Source organism: Capsicum annuum, unplaced genomic scaffold (assembly GCF_002878395.1).
Source record: "Capsicum annuum cultivar UCD-10X-F1 unplaced genomic scaffold, UCD10Xv1.1 ctg82716, whole genome shotgun sequence".
Lineage (NCBI taxonomy): Eukaryota > Viridiplantae > Streptophyta > Magnoliopsida > Solanales > Solanaceae > Capsicum > Capsicum annuum.
In genome coordinates this window covers 196175-199860 of record NW_025893529.1, presented here as the reverse complement: position 1 = coordinate 199860, position 3686 = coordinate 196175, and positions in this window count along the sequence as shown.

The window sequence follows — 3686 nt, the reverse complement described above, 5'->3', positions numbered from 1 at the left end:
TTAAATAAATTTTATATTAAAAATACAACAACCTCAACTATTTATCCAACTAGTGTCAACTCTAATGCCAATATCAATACCAAGGTCAACACAAATACTGACACCGTCCATGCCTATAGTAGTCTGACAAAGCCTTTAACTAGAATCAAATAACATTTAGTCAGGACAAGCCCCGGACCATAGCCAAAACCAAAATCTAAGAAATAAAAATAATGAAAAGAAGTTCGTGGAATGAAATAGAGTATTTCAGAGTATGGAAGCTCACCACTTTAATCTGACTCAAACTTGTCCCCAAATCCAAGTCATTGAGTAAGAGGAAATGGTAGCATGGCCAATTTTTGCATCGCGTGTGGATATAGTTCCTGATGATGGGTAGTGGAGTGAATGCTAGAATGTACTTAGGATAAAGCTAAAATAATGCCATAATTCAATAACAACTCAAATAACCATTAATAATCACATATTTACATATATATCATGTCGTGAAAGGAAATAGGGTTTAGCATGCATTTAAAACACTTATCTGGGATGTGTAACTTTGTCGTACTAAAACCACCCATGGGCTAAGCGGTTCAGCTCTCCATGCTGAAAGAGCTCCAATGCATGTTAGCTGAATAACGGGTGAAAAGTGCCTAAGATGACTAGTACATCTCCTAATATAAAGTCTGATATCAGGCACATAATCACCATGACCAAACCTTATATCCATAAGCATGAGTTTTCAGTATTAGACCCCAGGGACCTCCACCTTCTACGACTTTGCTACATACCCCTTTTAAGCCCATATTAAAACCAATTACACATTCCAACCATTTACCTGGGAGTCTTTAAATACGGCTTTAACCATTGGTATCTTCATACAAAAATTAAAGATTGCAAGTCTATCTATTAATGCCATACCAAAACCATTAAACCAAGTTTACTCCAAAGTTTTCAATTAAATAAAGAAAATGAACACCAAGGCCTTTCCAAAACATTTAAAACCAAACAAACCAATTTAAGTTCCATTACCTTTTATGCAATGCATTTATTTCAAGAATAATCAAACTACGTGAAAAAATCATTGTCATTGGCATTTTAACAAACATCTCGAGGGAACATAAGTTTCAAAACCATAACCAAGTAATTTGGGAATCCATAATACCCCAAAATCAATTTACCATTAACATGAATTCCAAAATGTAAGAATCTTACTAAAATCATAAAAAAAAATAATCAAAACATGAGAAACACTATTCAACAATGAACATCCAAAACCCCCAATCATTATTCAAAACCATACCAATACCATGAAATTCAAATATTATCAAACATGTTGTTTGTACAATAACAATGAGAAAGGAGTAACATGCCTTAAAAACCAAGAAAGAGGGAGAGAACTACTCTAGAAAGCCCCTAATTTTCCATCCTATTGCTCGAGAGAGTGTTTGAGAGAGATTATAAGAGTGTTTGATTAAGAATAGTAGGATAATAAAGCCACACAAGGTTTTTTATGTCATGGTTTCCAAAGGAGTTAAAAGGGGAAATGTCAGAATATCCCTAACTTAAAACTATAAAAAATACACCAGGTGCTTATGAATCAACAACTTAACTCATGACCGTAACACATGACTCCATTTTCCCTACTTGTGTCTAGACTATATGACTCATATGGTCCAACCGTACACTAGACTGAATCCAAAAAGATTGATACTGGACAACATATGACTTCCCAGAATAACTCGTGACCTATACTTATAGTCCATAGTGAGCCACTCATACATAGAACCAAATCAACTTACTAAGTTTCTAATTAAGTGAAGGATCATCTTGTGACTCATCACTATACCTAACGACCCATACCACAAAATTGTAACCATAACAGAAGCCCAATAACCATCACTAAACACCTTAGGAGTTAGGTCAAATGACCTATACCTACATCATATGACTTATATAATGAGTTATTACAAAAATAGTCAGCTCAAAGCTCAGGAAATTTGTATGTCCCAAAAGCTAAGGTGTTTTATATTTCCACCACTAACTAAAAATTAATCACCATCCACAATATGCTAAAACAAAATAGAGGGAAGTGAGAACATACCTAGGATTCACTAGGTGCCCAAATCATAAACATCCCTATTTGTGGATATATAAGATGATGGAGGCAGTGGTGCACTACTAGATGATGCACCCCCTTCTATAGATATAATCCTTTACTTATCAACGAATTCTATCTCAAACTAATCATGTCTAGCCTTTCTAACGGCCTGGACATATGGAAAATTAAGATCTTGAAAATCTTCTATGTGACCTCTCTTGGGCCCAACTATAGGGACCTCCTCATCACTCTCAGCAAAGAAATCAAACTATCTCGATACACGTGGAGGTGATATCTAGACCATAGAGGGTTTAACTAAGGGTGTGGCTTCTACACAGCTCTCTACGAGAGAGAGACCTATACTCATAATATATCAAACTCCTCTCTTGTCTAGGATTAATCTAGTGTATCTGTCTCTATGAATAAAGTTGTAACCTCTCTCTCAATCTCATCTAGCCATACATGGAAATTAGTATATTGCTCAGACAGTGTAGCTCTATATGAAGCCTCCCATCAAACCTCTGCCTGCTCAAATCTAGTCCTAATCCCTACTCTTATCTTCTCATAAAGGGTAGTCCTCTTAGTTTTAATACCCCTCAATCGAGCATCGGTGGTCCTCTGGCCATCCAATAAGCTTTGTAAAAACTTGCTAGATTTAGAGATTATACTTGTAGCAGGAGTTGTAGTAGATGGGTAAGTAGGCTTTGAAGATACACCAATCGGCTCTAAGGTTAAAGAATACACTGAAGAAGAGTAGTTGACGTCCTCTCTCTAAGTATATTAGAGTCTGGAGCCTCTCTCTGCACACCTATCTCCATATCTATACTAATACCCACATCATCTTTATATGCCTCATCAGGCTCAATAGAAATTGTTTGGGCTGTGGTACTGTTGCCTGCCGTTTGATCTCCTAGAAGGGCCTAGAAATGCTAGATCCTTCATAGTCTTTATTTGTGTAGTCACCATCGCAAGTACCCTCTCATCCATACCTTGAATCTCATTCTCACCATCCTTATCATATGACCTCTAAATCATGAAAGGGAATGGAATGTTAGTCAACTCCATAAATTCTTTTTCATGTAACTCATACCGGAGAATGGTAACTAAATCAAAAACATATTTGGCTAAAATACAAGAAACTAGTGTTGCTTCCTCCCATATTAAGGTACAATCTAAAGTAGTGGGTATCAGTCTATACTAATTAGAAACTACCAAAACTTGGCCAATCAAATGTAAATAGGCCATTCTTGATCACACCATGCCCCTTAATCAATAGGGCTGAATCAACCAACGGTGAAATATGACTGACTATCCACCTAGCAATCTCAACCCTCTTTAATCAGTGCTTAGCCTCCCGTATGATATGTAAATCACCTCCAACCCTTAGTCTATTGCCATAGCTTTAGATGTAAGAAGAATATGATTTGGGCCAAAGATAACTTTGTTAATAGTCTGTATCAAAATGTCAACTCTGACCCCCTATATCCAGTGTATGCTCAAGCTATGGCTGCCTCAAGAATCTCACTAGGCATGGATGTCTACACATAGGAAGGACTATGTAGCTATATAGGATGCATAAACTCCCATAATATAACTATTCTATCAT